Genomic DNA, 16567 nt, shown 5'->3' on the forward strand with positions numbered 1-16567 from the left:
TCTTACAGAATTGAGTTAGATTTATTAAATTTCTCCACAATTCAGCTAGGGTCTAGGAAGCTATGTAGTAGTAACATCTGGGGGATTTGGAGATGAACTGCTTTCTCTTCCTTCAAAGGAAGAAAGTGGCACTTCTTTTTTTCTGTAGGAACACTGGTAGTTTATATATACACCTGCCATCAAACTTTAAGCTCCATGCACATGACATTAGGCAAACTTCCTCTCCAGAGGTGTTTTCTGCTATGCAGTGAGATCCCACTTCTCCGCTGCTGGGGGGCAGTTGCCTAATAGGAATAGATGTTATTTTTTTAAATTTATTTTTTAAATTTTTTTATTATCTTTATTGATTGGATAGAGACAGTCAGAAATCGAGAGGAAAGGGAGAACTAGAGAGGGTGAGAGACAGAGAGACACCTGCAGCACTGCTTCACCACTTGTGAAGCTTTTCCCCTGAAGGTGGGGACTGGGGGCTCGAACTCAGGTCCTTGCGCATTGTAACAAGTGCTCTCAATCAGGTGCGCCACCACCCAGCCCCTATTTTAAAAATTTTTTCATATTTGTTTATTTTTCCTGTTGTTGCCCTTTTTTATTGTTGTTGTTGTTATTGATGCAGTCATTGTTGGATAGGACAGAGAGAAATGGAGAGAGGAGGGAAAGACAGAGAGGGGGAGAGAAAGATAGACACCTGCAGACCTGCTTCACCGCCTGTGAAGCAACTCCCCTGCAGGTGTGAAGCCAGGGGCTCAAACCCGGATCTTTACGCCAGTCCTTGTGCTTTGCGCCACGTGCACTTAACCAGGAATAGATGTTATTTTCACTTCAATTTGATTCAGAGTTTAGGGTGAGGTATAATGAAGCATCAGGTTAAAATAAATGATCCAAATGCAAACTATTTTCCGTTATAAGCAGATATGCAGTAGGCTTCACTGGCAGTGTTCTGGGTGGCACTGAGTATCCTGTCTGGCTGCAGCCTTAGTGACAATTTTGCTTGGCCCCCTCTTATCTCCTGCATATGAAACATTTGCAAGAAAATGTGTTCATGGATCTATCACAGCAATAACAATTTACTGAATGCCTGAGATAAAAAGCTTTCAGAGCTTACTGTTATTCAGGCTTCAGTTTTCACAAACACTCCAGTCAAGGGAGCAACTTAGGGCAACAAAACAAAAAACAAACAAACAAAAAGCCAGTCGACATAGTATGTGTCAGGCTGTCTATCAGCAGGAAAAACAACTGTGTGGGATTGTGGAATGTCTGATGCAGTGCATGCCTGTGCAAGGAAGCTTATAAACACAATCACATTTAACCTGCTCAAAAGCTGAGCAAGGGACTTATTACTACCCTCATTTAACACAGAGAGAGTGCAATTGGCTCAGAGAGATAAAAATCACTGCCTAATGATTTTACAGAATTGAAGAAGTGAGTTAGGAGACTGAGGAAAGGAAAACTGCAACAAACCAGATGGTGTTGAATTAGAATGGGGTTATCATTATGAACTCTTGGCTTTTAGAAAATAGATATAGAACTAAACATAGTACAAAAGCAATCACATAGCACTAGCAATAAATGTGTTTAGTTTCCAGGTATTTGTTTTTAAGTTCTAGTCTTGTATCTTAGAAACAAGATATGCTTGGGAAAATGACTATTCTTTGATCAGTAAAGTATAGCATGAACTTGACATACATTATTTTGCCAGAAAGCAAGACGCACTGAAGGAATGGTAAAGATAAAGCCAAAGAACAGGGAAGCGTTCTTGACCTCACCTACTTCAGCTGAATTGTGAGTAACTAGAACATGAAAATAAACCACAATAAAATGTATTATTACTCACTGAATAAATAATGATCCATAGTAACACTATAAAAATAGATTCAAACAATGTGATTATCTTCCTTCCTGAAGTGAAGCAGTAACTAGTCCAAAGCCACATAACTATATTTCAAACTATAGTCTACGCAATCATAGGTCTTACATTTGTTTTCTCTGTTTCATGGGAAAACATAAGGATGCTTTTTCTACAAGAGGAAAAAGAAGCATCTTCAATTAATGGAATAGAAATGACAGGAAACTTCTCTATGACAGCTGTGGATACTTTTCATGATTTTGTTGTTGTTGTTGTTATTTTCAGAATATCAGCCAATGTACAGTGATTGTTTAGAATAAGAAAACATGTGTTTAGTTGGTTTTCATCTCTCTTTGCTTTTAGAATAGAGAATAGTCTTTCTATTTAGAGCCATGATTGTAGCCACCATGGACAATAACATCAAAACAAATCTCAAATAAATGTGGTAGAAGGAGGTGTTGAGTGAAGCCAAATGCAAGCTTCTTTGTTTATTTGTTTGTTTGGTTTGGTTTGGTTTCCAAAGCAAGGTTTTCAGAATGAGCTGAACATCAAGTTCCAGGAAGATCACAAGTTTCCCAAATGATGATTGTAAAGTGAAAATTATCTCTGCATTCACTCTTCTGGTGGTTTCTCTCAGATTCTTGTAATCTAACTTGTAATCCATTTCACCTGATCTATTTATTATTAAATTTTGTTATAAGTGTTGTATACATGAGTTAATATGTGCTTTCAGATTTTTTTTTCTCCAGGGTTATTACTGGGACTCAATGCCTGCACTTCAAATCCACTGCTCCTGGAGGCCATTTTTCCCATTTTGTTACCCTTGTTGTTATTGTTGTTTTTGTTGTTGGATAGGACAGAGAGAAATAGAGAGAGAGGGAGAAGACAGAAAGGGGGAGAGAAAGACAGATACCTGCATAGCTGTTTCACCACTTGTGAAGCAACCCCCCCTGCAGATGGGGAGCCAGATACTAGAACCTGGATCCTTATGCTGGTCCTTATGCTTTGTGCCATGAATGCTTATCCTGCTGCTCAACCTCCTAGCCCCAGCTTTCAGAAATTTTTCTGTATCATCTGAAATTTCCTTTTGTGTTTCTTGGTTATCATCTGCAAATATAAAGAGTCTTATTATGTTGTCCTTTTTTATGGGGAGGGTTAATGGTTTACAGTATAGTCTTTAAACACACAGGCATAGCCTCTCTTCTACTATTGACTGGTGTCTAGGAGACACAACAGGACCCCAGTATTCCTTTATCCTGTCCCTTTCCCTCCTTCTCCAGAGTCCTTTGTTTTGGTGCAATATGCCATATTCAGTCCAAGTTTCACCTTACATTTTTCTCTTACTGTACTTCGTTCTTACCTTTCATCTATAAGTGAAATCATTCGGTATTGGTCTTTCTCTTTCTGCCTTGTTTCACTCAACATGATACCTTTAAGTTTTGACCATGCAACTGCAAAGAAGATGGCTTCCTTATTTTTTGACAATTCCATAGTGTATATATACCACAACTTCCTTAGCCATTCATCTGTCATTGGCATCTGGGTTATTTCCAAGTATGGGTTATTACAAACTGTGCTACTATGAACATGGGTGCGCATAGGTCTTTTCAAATAGGTGTTTTTGTTTTCCTTAGGTAGATCCCTAGGCGAGGGATTGCTAGATAATAAGATAGGTCCATTTTTAGAGTTCTGATGAATCACCAAACTTTTTTCCATAAGGGTTGGACCAATTCCCACCAACAACCACAGCCTCTCCAACAATTTATATTTCTGTCTTTTCTAAATGTAACATTTTCACAGGTGTAAAGTAGTTTGTTGAGTTTGCTGAGTTAATTGTTAATTTTGGTTATCAGTCCACTGTCTGATGTATGACACGTAAAGATCTTTCCCACTCTGGGTAGTAATGGTTGGGGGGGGGGTGTCCTTTGTTATGGTGATGACTACCCTTGTTGTGCAGACACTTTCCAGTTTGATGTAGTTTCATTTGTCTATTTTTGCTTTTGTTTTCCTTGCAATTAAATTTGAATCAGTGAAGATGGTGCAAAAATTTAAGTAGAAGAGAGTTCTGTCTATATTTTCTTCTAAGTGTTCGATGGCTTCTAGTCTAATTTCTGAATCTTAGATTCATTTGGAGTTAACTTTTGTTTATGATGGAATTTGATGGTCCATTTTCATTCTTCTGCATATTACAACCCAATTTTCCCAATGCCATTTGTTGAGTAGCTTCTCCTTTTTCCATTTAATGTGAGTGCCCTTATCAAAATTTAGTTGACTGTAGGTAGGAAAGCTGATATTGCTCCTTTTTTATATATTAAATTAGCAAGTGCTCACTTTGCTGATGGCTTGATCCTATCTGTGTATTCAGTAATGAGGCTAGTCTGGTAGTGGAAGGTGAGCCAGTGGATGGAATAACTTGTTCAATTACATACTCTGCATGAACTCTAACAGATGGGTCTCAAAACACAGGAAGAGTTTCCACAATGATTATCCAATTCCAATGATGATTTTAACCAGAACATTAAGAATCTTACAATGAGAGATCAATGAGAGGTGATAGTTGGCCCATCCCATGTCTACACCGTTGGGGGAACTGTGGTGGATTGCTGTGGGGAGACTGAAGAGTTAGAACTCTGGTGGTAGGAATTGTGTGGATTAAAAGCCCTGCTGACAAGTAATTCTGTAATATAAAAATAAATAAATAAATGAATAATCGAAAGAAAGAAAGAAAGAAAGAAAGAAAGAAAGAAAGAGAGAAAGAAAGAAACTTATAATGAGGAGGAAAAAACTAGAGTGGTTGCTCTGATTTTGAAAAATAAAAAATGATGGGGGTTGGGCAGTAGCCCAGCGGGTTAAGCACACATGGTGCAAAGCGCAAGGACCAGTGTAAGGATCCTGGTTCGAGCCCCTAGCTCCCCATCTACAGGGGAGTCACTTCACAAGTGGTGAAGCAGGTCTGTAGGTGTTTATCTTTCTCTCCCCCTCTCTGTCTTCCCCTCCTTTCTCAATTTCTTTCTGTCCAATCCAACAACAATGACATCAATAACAACAATAATAACCACAATAAACTACAATAAAACAACCAGGGCAATAAAAGGGGGGAGGGAAAAAGAAAGAAAAATGAAAGATGACATAAATTTGACTATTTAAGTCTTTAGTGTCCACTTTACTGAAGTTTAGACTATAATTTTAGGATCATCTTTAAATGTAGTCAATGTAGTCAGGGGATATAGATAGAAAGGGACCTCCATGTGTATGACATTTATGAGAAAAAGTTGAAATTACTCAAGAAGCTGTTTTCTTCTGGCCTAGTCTTCTGGCCTTGATTCCCTTTGGCTAAAGATTTCTTGACAACACTTTCCCCCTCACTGGCTCTATTTCAGTTTCAAAAAGTTTTCAGACAAATAGCTTGTTGGCTAAGCTATTTTCAAGTCAATCATTTCTGTGCTTATTCTAGTGCCCTTAAGGTCATACCCAGTATTGACAATTTTGCTCCTTTATTTGACTATTAGTAATAACTAAAATTTACCACTTAGTAAGTGTTGGTCATTAGGTTTTTTTACACTAAGTTTAACATTACCTCTCACTCCTGTAACATGCCTAGTTTACAGATGAAGAAATCAAGTTTAAGAAAGTTAATGCAATATATATAGACATTGATTTAGAATGATGCATACCTGAAACATAAAATTACCATACAATGTTTTCTCAATAAAGAAAAAATAAAATTATAAAAATAAAGTGAGGGGAGTCGGGCTGTAGTGCAGCAGGTTAAGCGCAGGTGGCACAAAGCACAAGGACCGGCATAAGGATACCGGTTCGAACCCTGGCTCCCCACCTGCAGAGGAGTCGCTTCACAGGCGGTGAAGCAGATCTGCAGGTGTCTATCTTTCTCTCCTCCTCTCTGTCTTCCCCTCCTCTCTCCATTTCTCTCTGTCCTATCCAACAACGACAACAACAATAATAACTACAACTATAAAACAACAAGGGCAACAAAAGGGAATAAATAAAAAAATAAATATAAAAAAATAAATAAATAAAGTGAAATATTTTGCAAAAGCTAATTCAATTATTACATGACGTAGGTATAATTATACCTCTTATGTCTGAACAGTATGAGGCTATACATTTCTACCTTGCAGCAACATCCTTGTCAGAAGCAAAGGCACAACACTTTCTGTGTGTAGTATATTATTTTCTAGTTACGACATATTCAGGTCTGGTTTCCTCACCTAGGTCACACCAGTATACCATTTTCTTGAGTTTTTTTTAGACTCAAGTTTACTATGAGCTCAAAGGCAGCTCAAGAATATTCTCTGTTCAGATTTCAGCCTCATCAGAGACAAGTTGAAGGCTTTATTTCTCCCCACTCAACTCTAGATTGACTTCCTAGAAAAAGTAAGTTTAGTATTTTTCTTCTGAACTCTAAAATCTTTAAATTTTGACTGACAGGGAGGGGTCATAGGCCATAATACAAAATCTGAAGCATTTAGCCCTGTTAGAAGAGTGAAATATGACTATCTGGTCCACTGGTCACTTTCAGAAATCAATTTTCTCCAGGGAATTTATTAATAATGAAAATAATTGACTTTACTGATATCTTTCTTTTCCTATTATCCTACTACCCAGACCCTGACCAAAGCAACACTGGATAGTGAAGGGGAAAGAGAAAGATCTGTTTGCAAATCAGCCTCTCTCATTAAAGTTTCTCTTATGGAAATAAACCTCAAAATCAGGTTTTTACTACTTTTGGTTGGTTAAATCAAATAAAGCATCATCTCTGTCCTTCACATCCCACTCCCACACAGCTGTGTACATGCATACACAGATGCTCATGATTTTGCAAATTCCAAATATTTGCTTCTCAACATCTGACTATAAGGAAGTAAATGACTCACACACAGAGAGAAGAGAGATTAACACTTTTTTTTTCTTGTTTTATCTCCAACAAATGATCTTTTTTCACCTCCAGGGTTATCACTGGGACTCGGTGCCTGCACTATGAATCCACTGCTCCTGGCGATTATTTTTTCCCCTTTTGTTGCCTTTGTTGTTTCTCGTTGTTGTTATTATTATTATTGTCGCTGTTGTTGGATAAGACAGAGAGAAATCAAGAGAGGATGGGAAGAAAGATAGGAGGAGAGAAAGACACCAGCAGACCTACTTCACCGCTTGTGAGGCGACCCCCCTGCAGGTGGAGAGCCTGGGGTTCAAACCAGGATCCTATGCTGGTCCTTGCACTCCCCGACATGTGCGCTTAACTCTCTGTACCACCGCCCAGTCCCCCTGGCCCAACATACTGTCTTTAAACCTTCCTAAGTTTTACTACAAGACATTTGGAGGCAAAGGCACAGGTGCTGGGTGTTAAGTTTGCAAATTATTAGTTAAGAACTTTGGCAAACCGTTCTTCTTTCTAATATCAATCTTTGTAAAGCAGACATAATACCAATCATAATTTTCATTATTACTCAAAAGAATTTTAGGTTTCTGTCAAATATATTGGAGATGATTTGAACCAATCAACGTTTGGGACATCTGTGCATTGGATGAGTGGCAATTTAACAAGGAGCTCAACTCTTCAGCAAAAGCTACTTGTAGCCTATTGTACCCTATTGACTGCATTCCTAAGCATATTTAGGGATGAATTATCATGTATCAGGTAAGAACATGGACTCAGAATTCAGACAATTCTAATTACCACTTTCATATACTTTTGAGCAAATATTTACTTCATAGTAAGTCTCAGTTTCTTCCCTTATAAAAGCGGTAAATTTATACCATTCACTTTATAAAATTATCATTAAAGCTAAAAGACACATGGCACTTAACACTATGCTTGTTGTAGAACAAGTACCCTAAACTGTAGTTACTATAATACCATCACTACCATTACTCATAAAATAATTAAACTAGAATTACTACAAATAAATCTTAATTCTGGCTGGCTTACGTAACATCTTTCAGACAGCGTTTCATGATACTTTTCTGTTTGAGCTACTCCCTAGGCTCTGGGATTAAATAAATACGATCATCAAAGTCCAGATATGGATTCCACTGGGAGAGCTCCCTCCTCATTGAATCAGGCTGAGCTCAGGTCACTGTGGTTTCATTAGATGGGAAATGGATATATCTGATCATAGAATAACTCAGAAAGCTTGTCCTTGCAGAGTATTGCCTGACTGAACTCTGACAGAGATGGCTCATCTTTTTCTCTTCTTACAATAGCAATCATAAGTAATCTACTGCTTTAATTTAATAAAGTAACATGCGGTACCTGAAGTGGCTAATGATGTCAAAACCTTTCATTTGGGACATTTTTTTTTTCCAGCATAGCAGTCCACTCAAAATAAAACAAATATCCTTCTCTACCCAGCTGATCCCAAACATGCTACTACAATTAACCAAAGTGGTCAGATTTTAAACATCAATTTAACAAGCAAAGATTCCCACTGAAGTTTCTGCAGAGAAATATCGGAAGCTATCATAGCTTGTGGCTTCATGTTGGAAACCACATCCTCCCACATTCTTCAGATTGAATGTCTCCTTACACATGAATGGAAATTGGCGACTTTAATCTTCCTGCAGCTCATTAACATGGGGCGTGGCATAGTTAATGTAGGAAACCTGGGGTAAGACCAAGTTACCTACAACATAATTAAAAATAAATTCAAAGCAGTGCAGTTACATACACATTTACCAGGTACATACTCTATTCACAGCTTTATGATAGAATAAGGACTGGCACAAAATCTAAAATTTCAAAAACTTGCACATCCTTAAATATTAGCTCTACTGGAATGATTGTTTCTTGTTGGTGTGTTCTCCTGACAAATTCAAGTCTGAAATTACTTAAAGAAACAGTTTTTATACCACTGAGAAAACATCAGCAGTTAGTACTTGATGTATTCACTATTTTACTTTGAATTTATTTATATATTTTTTAAATCAAATCAAAAGATGAAAATTCTTGCTGCTTGGAGATAGTTCAGCAAGTACCGAGCACAGACCTTACTAATCTTGGTGGCACCGGTGCAAACTAAAACTTTCAGAAAAAGGGCTCTTTGCATCTTCCTGCATAGTGGGGAGGTGACTAATTTTATTTGAGCATAGAAGTCCATTTAAAATAAGACAAATATCCTTCTCTACCTAGCTCATCCCAAACATGGTACTACAATTAATCAAAGTGATCAAATAATAGCATTTTAAATATTAGTCCTTCCTACTTTCCTTCCTTCCTTCTTCTTTCCTTCCCTCCCTCTTTCCTTCCTTCTTTCCTCCTCTACTTTCCTCCCTCCTACCTTTCTTCCTTCATTTCATCATTCTTCTCTCCTTCTTTCTTTCCTTCTATTTTAATAGAACAGATAGAAACTAAAAGGGGAGGCGGTGGTAAAGGGAAAGAGAGACGCCTCCAGACCTGCTTCACTTCTCCTGAAATGTCCCTCTCATGCAGGTGTCTAACAGATCCTTGCACATAATAATATGTGTGTTCAACTGAGTATACCATTGCCCAGCCCCCAGAGTTAATTATTCTGAAAGAGGAAGAAAGGGGTGGGTTGACAGTGCACAATGGTAGAGAAAAACTTCATTTGATGATAGGTGTTATTCAAGGACACTTATCATGAGGAGAAAAAAAAAAACTGTACTCCTGTGACAAGAACTGTCATATCAATCATTATTTCCTCCAATAAAATGATTTGAAGGAAAAAATTTCCCCTTTCATTGAAAAAATCTAATTTCTTTCTTTTATTTTCCCACCAGTATCTATTAATCACAACTTGGTGAAAAGTCAATTTAATTCTGTCATATTAAATCAATGTTTACATTTTTATTCTCACTTATTTATAATATCCTTAAAGAAGAGATATCATATTATTTTTTAAAAAATTATAAAAGTTTAGATTCTATCATAAAATTAAAAACTTTATGTCAGAATGTATGTTAGATAAATGAGTCTGTTAAACATCATTGTAATAAAATACATTAAAATTTTATGTAGGTAATACACACCAGAAAATATAGGACAGTTTTGAAAAATATTAGGAAGGAAATGATAAGAATATGTAATTCATCCACCCAAAAGTAAGTTTTGTTTTCTCTTCTAAAGAAGAACAAAAGAACATTATTAAGGTATAACTTACCATGAAACATTATTGTAGAGTTCAAAATTTTAGTTTTGCAGTAATCACTATTCAACTTCTATATTCCAGAAATATCCCTTACATATTTTAAATAGTTTTATTGTTTTGTAAGGGAATGAGTGATTTATAAGACAGTAGTTGTCCCATGTGGGCACTTTCTTATCTCCCTGTGATAGTTGTTTACACACCACTCCCACTATCAGCTTAAGGCCTTCTCCACCATCATGGACCGAGTTCCTAATATGCTCTGCTCTCAGCTCCATTCTGCCTCCTTCCACCCCCAAAGTGCTTAACTATGTCATCACCAACCACCTCTATTGTAAATAATACACTTAAGAGTCACAGCTATCAAATTGTATGACGAATTTGCTTTTTTACCAAATAAAATATAGTTCCTAGTATAAATATTTCCACCCTGGTATGTGGAATAGAAAATGTAAATATTTGAATTTCTTCTTTGTAAACTATGAGTAATGAACACAAATTTATTTTATTGATTCTAGTTTGTTCAATATAAGCAATGGTAGAGTAGAAAATTTTTATGTAAAAATTAACTTGAATATTATTTACATGGGTAAATTAATTAGACTTTTGCATGCTACATGTCATTCTTCTTCTAGCGTTTGCCCTTCTTCCATAGCCAGTCAACAGGTCAGGTTGAAAGCTGTCAGGAGCTGCTTGTTGCAGTCTTTGAAAGTGACTGGGATCCATGTGGATTCAGTCGGCTAGGAAGGATCGTCAGTTTCCCCAATGAATGGGTACTCACAGCATGCAAACACGAGAAGGTCGATCCAATGCATCCCCTACATGTCATGTTATTGGTTTTCAACCATATAGAATAACTGCCATTTTTCCTTTTCTTTCTTTTGAGGGTGATTAATGGTTTGCAGTAATTATAGTTGATACATGGTAAAATTTCTCAATTTTTCTACAAAACACTCTCACTCCCAGCCTAGGTCTTCTTCCACCATTATTTTCCAGGTCCTGAAAGCCACCCACCCCCCTTGTTTTAATGCAATATACCAAATCAATTCCAAGTTCTACTTTGTGTTTCTGCTTTTTATTCTTGTTTCTAAACTGTTTTATTTTCTTACCAAACAACATGTTAAGTAATTATTTCTACCTCTGAGAATAAATAATCTTTGTAGTTATATTCAACTTTATATAAATGTTGGCAAATTTGAAGACTGATTCTAGAGAATATGGTTGTATCCTGGGATCATGGCCAACATGTAGGGTTTTAGCTGTCTGTGGTTTCCTACTTGAGCATTTGCTTGGAATTGAGACCAACTTTCTCTAAGTGATCCAAATATGTGCTCTGCTCACTGAGCCCTGTGCTCAGTGTTTTGTGTGAGCACAATGAACTCAAGGGCTTTCTGTAAATTAACTGGAGATTTGCTTGCAGAGCAAAGCAATTGAAATATGAATCTTTTGCTTTGTCCTCAAGTGCCGCCTCTTGGAAGCAGCCAAGCTGAACTGTAAAGACTAGTCCAGTGGATAGAGCCATCTCGGGAGATTGAAGTCATATTTGTTGAATAGCTGCTGCAGCTTCACTACTCTGGGTGAACTTTTTCAGATGGAGAGAAAGAGAGAAGGACAGGAAGAGACACCACAGCACTGAAGCTTCTGCCATGGGAGCTGAGTCGTTCACATGGAGAAGCAGGTACCCTCCTAGCTAGGTGATATCTCATCAGTCCAAGCATGAAGATTTTTTAATTTAGCAATCAAAATTCTTTATTAATGACTTTCTCAGCTTTCTCTCCTCCTGTGATTCATCTAGTCTCTTCTCTCCTGTCACCCTACACCCACTGCCAGCTTTATAACCATTTCCTCACTCAACTACCATTATCTACTTCTTTTCCCTTCCAAACAGTCCTCTCTCATCCTTTAAGATTTGGCTCATGGTTTGCTGGTGATGTGGAAACTTCTCTTGTCATATCTCCTGTATATAACTGTCCTAATTAATCTTCCTTTCATTCCTCCTTTTAACACAAAGAAAATTCCGATATTTCTTCCGAAGATAGTTAAGTGTGTGTGAGTCTCCATGCTATGAAACAGTATGAAATATAACTTTATTAATTAACCAGCAGAGATGTCTTAGAAAATGACTGAATTGGTCCATGCTTTAGTTTTTTCTAATGTAAAATAGAATTTTTCAAGACAGGGACCAAGAGGTTATAGATCTGGTTAGAGTATACACAGCTCAGTGTGCAAGGACCCAGTTCAAGCCCCTTGTCCTCGCCTGCAGCAGGGAAGCATCATGTGTGATGAAACATTGCAGTGCTGCAAGTGTTTATCTGTCCATTTGTCTGTATGTCTGTCTAGCTATCTAGCTATTATAACTTTTACTCTCAATTTATTTCTGCCTCTATCCAAATTACTAAGTAGAATATTTTAAAATAGAAATTTTTATGACCATGAAAAAGCTTACCTGGAACAGTATTATTTTTCATAATGCAATAATAAAATATTTATAATTTTTTGTAAATTTTTATTTACAAAAAGGAAACACTGAAAAAAAACATAGGATAATAGGGGTATAATGCTAGACAATTCCCACCGCCAGAACTGCATATCCCATACCCTCCCCTGATAGCTTCCCTATTCTTTATTCCTCTGGAAGCATGGACCAAGGGGCATTATGGGGTGCAGAAGGTGGAAGGTCTGGTTTCTGTAATTGCTTCTACATTGAACATGGTCATTGGCAGGTCGATGCATACTCCCAGCCTGTCTCTCTCTTTCCCTAGTGGGGCAGGGATCTGGGAAAGTGTGGCTCTAGGACATATTGGTAGGGTTGTCTGCCCAGGGAAGACTGGTTGGCATTATGGTAGCATCTGAAACCTGGTGGCTGAAAGAAGAGTTAACATATAAAGCCAAACAAATTGCTGACTAATCATGAACCTAAAGGCTGGAATAGTGCAGATTAAGAGTTCGGGGGTCTCCGTTTTGTACATAATAGGCCTATTTTAGTTATATTTCAAAGAGCCCATGATTATACTAGTTTTTTTTCCCTTGAGCCTGAAATCTGATATGCAGGTGGATCCAAGTTATTGTCTGGGGAGATGATGTTATGCCTGGAAAAAGGACCAGAAAGCTGGACCAGGGAAGAGAGTAGCTCCCTAATATAGGAAAGGGGTATAATTATTATTGACTGTAAACCCCATCAATTTGATTTCATCTGGGGCCCATATTCAGCTTAGAAGTATATGTGACCTCTTCATCCCTGTAGATCTGAGCTCACATTCTGTGGCCATGAGTAAGAACTGCTTCCATGGGTGGCCAATACTATATCATTTCTTCTCCAAAACAGAAGATTCCGGGTGCATCTGGGTGACAAGTCTAGCAGAGGGAGACTTGTCTCAAGTGGCCTCCCCCAGGGCTCTGTTCTGGCTCCTACGCTATTTAATATTTACATCAATGACCTCCCAGAAACTTCTTCAAGGAAGTTCATCTACGCCGATGACATCTGCTGTGCAACTCAGGCATCCAAGTTCGACATCCTTGAGGAAACACTCACGAAAGACATGTCTCTGATATCTGATTACTGTAAAAAATGGCGACTAATCCCTAGCACTGCAAAAACGGTATCATCTGTTTTCCATCTACACCATGCCTCGGCCTCGCGTGAGCTTAATGTGCAGCTTGGCGATACGAGAATCCGGCATGAAACCCAGCCAGTCTATCTTGGCATTACTCTTGATCGCACTCTGTCATTTCACAAACATCTCATAAAAACTGCAGCAAAGGTGGGCGCGAGGAATAACATCATTGCAAGACTGGCCAGCTTCTCATGGGGCGTGAGCGCTTCCACACTACGATTATCCTCTCTGGCATTATGCTATTCCACTGCAGAATACTGTGCCCCAGTATGGTTCCGTAGCCCCCATGTCCACCTGGTCGATTCCAAATTATATTCCTCCATGAGGATAATTTCTGGAACCATCCGTTCCACCCCGGATCCATGGCTGCCAGTTCTTAGCAATATCGCCCCGCCAGATATTCGTCGGGATGTGGCATCATCTAAGTTCATTTCCCACGTCTACGCTCCACCGGACCTGCCAATATACGTGGATATATTCGCCCACCCTGTCCAACGCTTGGCATCTTGTCACCCAATCTGGTCCCCTACGCCTACACTGAACTTCTCTGTTCCAGACTCTTGGAAACAGAGTTGGCAGTCAGCTGAGGTAAAGAACAAACACCTCATCACAGACCCCTGCAAGCGTCAACCCGGCTTTGACCTAGCACGTTATGATTCGGCTCTCCTCAATCGGTATCGAACAGGCCATGGCCAGTGCGCCGCTATGTTCCATCGCTGGGGAGCCAGAGACGACCCAAACTGCCCCTGCGGCTACAGACAGACTATGACCCACATAGTCAACGACTGCCACCTCTCTAGATTCAAAGGAGGTCTTGAAACTTTACATCAGACTCAACCTGACGCTGTTGACTGGCTACGGAAGAAGGGCAAATGCTAGAAGAAGAAGAACATTCCAAGCTGACCCAATATCAGAACCCATCTTCCTCAGTTGGAACATAGAGTATGTTGCCCAGCCTCCCATCAGAGGTTGGAACATTCTCTACAATTGTTGATCCATGTTGAGGGCAAGGTCCTATGGGGACCCACAAAGGGGTCTATTGTTTTGTTCCTGATAGTGATGACTGGTAACAATGGAGAAAGGTATTTATTTGAGGTCTAGGCCCATCATGTCTGTTTGGGAATCTCAGGACGCCCCGACTACAGCCCCAGCTGATGGGGTGGCCTGATAATGACTAAAGAGTCATCATTAAAGTATGCCAGTCTCTTGCCCTTATTTACCTTTTGCAGTCCTTACTTTGATAAGGTTAGCTTTTGAGTGTGTGAGGGAACTGTAATAGGAAGTAGGTGAGGAGGGTATCTAAGTCTAAGCTGAAATGATTTCATTAGAAACTTTATGGTGTCTTTTTAGGTCTAGTTGGATTGCTGCATATATTGACTTACTCATACTATTGTGCACTTTTGCTTTCAGGTATATATTTTGCCCTAATTTATGGATACATGTGAATATATGCCCTATCTCATTGGACCTGGTCTATATCTTGGTTTTGGGACTTTATTAGGAAGTGAACCACCTGAAATGGAATTAGAGAATCCTATGAAAGAAATGATCTCACCTGAGTAATGAGGCTGAAGGGTTAAAATTCCACACCTGACGTCTCTGGACATAGTCTGAAGTGAAGCATGCTGAGGTGGTACTCATTGTGTTTAAACTAGAATCGGATTGGCGGATGCAATATCACTTGGTATGAATTGAGAGAATCATGCAGGAAAGCAAGCCCCACCCTAGATATTCCAGGACTGGGGGAAATATAGGCTCTATAGAGGAAGTGGGAGGTTCCTGCTGTTTTAGGGTTTAAGAAGGCAGTAGATTGTTATTGCTATAATCAGATTATTTGGCAATTGGGTTAACTTTGAAAATTCCTTTGTTAGGATTTGCTGTATCATACACAGCATCACCATAATTTATGTCCTTTGACATTATTTGTATATAGCTGTGTCTTATAGGGTAACACCACAGGTTGTTTCTGTTCTCCCTGGTCTAATCTTTTAGGAGAATCAACATTTCAAAGACAGCCTATGGTCTGTGCATTAAAAAGTTTAAGGCATTCAATGAATTTTTCCCCTCTCATATTAATTAGTGATATATATGACTACAAGTTAAAAGAATTTTACATAAACACCATTCCCATCACCAAAAGACTGTGTCCCATCCCATCCTCCCCACCCCACCCGACTCCACCCTCCCAGTGATGCTGAGCATCCATCCTCATCCTTTACCCACAGATGTTTACTTTGGTGCCCTAGTCCACACTCTGTCAAATTCTGCTTTGAGTTTCCCTTTCTGTTCTTCTTTCTCAACTTCTATATATGAGTGAGATATCTACTACTCATCTTGGTCTTTCTGACTTAGCTCACTTAACATTATTCCTTCTAGCTCCATCCAAGATAGGTCAGAGAAGGTGGGTTCATTGTTTGCCAGCCCAAGAGTGGGTTAAAGGACTCTTTTTTGGTGTCACCCTGACTATCCCTTGCTCTCCCTTTCCACTGATGTCCCAGATATCCTACCCTCTCCAGAGAATTCCAGGTTGAAAGCCACTTTTTTTGGAGCTCACATCAGGTATTATTTCCAAGTCACCATCTTGGCCAATATTAATAATTTTTAAAAGGTACTCAAAGTGTATTAGGAACATTTTTAAAAATCAATTTTTTTAAATTAAAATTTTTATGACTTTGCCTCATGTCAGCAGTTATTTTTCATAATGCAGTAATAGAAATAATTACAGTCATTTTAAAGATTTGTTTAAAGTGTTTTTGGAATATATTTATTTTCTTATTTTTATTTTTTAAATTTATTTATTAGCGGATTAATGGTTTTACATTTGAAAGTAAATATAATAGTTTGTACATACATAACATTTATCAGTTTTCCACACAGCAATATTACCCTTCTAGGGGCTAACATTTTTAAAAACATTTGCGCTACTAAGCCTTCTCTTTATGCTTGTATGTAAGTGAAAAGTCATTCATTTCTTATCTTTTCTTATCTTT

At 38.4% G+C, this 16567-nt stretch overlaps 1 long non-coding RNA gene across 1 annotated transcript; it reads left to right on the forward strand.

Annotated features, from left to right (window-relative positions):
* The first annotated feature begins 1694 nt into the window (after positions 1-1694).
* On the forward strand, positions 1695-11629 carry LOC132532636 (uncharacterized). The gene is made up of 3 exons (XR_009544557.1): positions 1695-1779; positions 7316-7499; positions 11555-11629. It is a non-coding gene; the product is annotated as an uncharacterized LOC132532636 (long non-coding RNA).
* Positions 11630-16567: the final 4938 nt, after the last annotated feature.

Source organism: Erinaceus europaeus, chromosome 14 (assembly GCF_950295315.1).
Source record: "Erinaceus europaeus chromosome 14, mEriEur2.1, whole genome shotgun sequence".
Lineage (NCBI taxonomy): Eukaryota > Metazoa > Chordata > Mammalia > Eulipotyphla > Erinaceidae > Erinaceus > Erinaceus europaeus.